We start from the raw sequence: 530 nt of genomic DNA, 5'->3' as shown, positions 1-530 counted from the left end.
TGTGTACTCATGAAGGAAGCAAATGCAAACACGAACCCTTTGTTCGCATTGTGTTGATAGTGGTAAATATCTGAGAACGCTTTATCCCAAAAGCGTTATCAGATATTTACAGAAAGCTAGGAGGTTAGGCTTCATTATGATGTAGCTTTGCTGTAATGCAGACTGTTTAGAAGTTATTGATGAGCCTTGATTTTTATTTATTTTCGACCCCCGTTCTTTTTGAGAATCTTCCAGCATCTTGCCACAGGTTTGCTATGTTATCATATTAACTTTATTTGTTCTGTATCAGAGTTATTTTAACATTATTAAACCTGTAGCTGTCCATAAAGAAACATCTTCCTATTCGTCACGTTATGCTCTATACGCAGATGACCAGGGTGCTGTTATTCCCTGTAATTTCGAAACCGACTATTCCAAAAAAGTAACTCCTCCCGCCACGCCCTCTTCAGGAACGCTTCCTCCTCGTCAAGAACCCCAACTCGACGGACACCCACGACTACAAGTGGTGGGTTCCTCTGTCCTACACCACG

The 530-nt window shown here is 41.3% G+C and overlaps 1 protein-coding gene across 1 annotated transcript in view; it reads left to right on the top strand.

The window, feature by feature from the left end:
- LOC119589183 (aminopeptidase N-like) overlaps positions 1–530 on the top strand; it is a gene marked incomplete at its 3' end in the record, with an annotated part of 23,511 nt that overhangs the window by 19,580 nt on the left and 3,401 nt on the right.

This window comes from Penaeus monodon, chromosome 25 (genome assembly GCF_015228065.2).
Source record: "Penaeus monodon isolate SGIC_2016 chromosome 25, NSTDA_Pmon_1, whole genome shotgun sequence".
Taxonomy (NCBI): Eukaryota; Metazoa; Arthropoda; class Malacostraca; order Decapoda; family Penaeidae; genus Penaeus; species Penaeus monodon.
The sequence above is the reverse complement of the archived record's forward strand: the minus strand, read 5'-3'. Positions and strand labels throughout refer to the sequence as shown.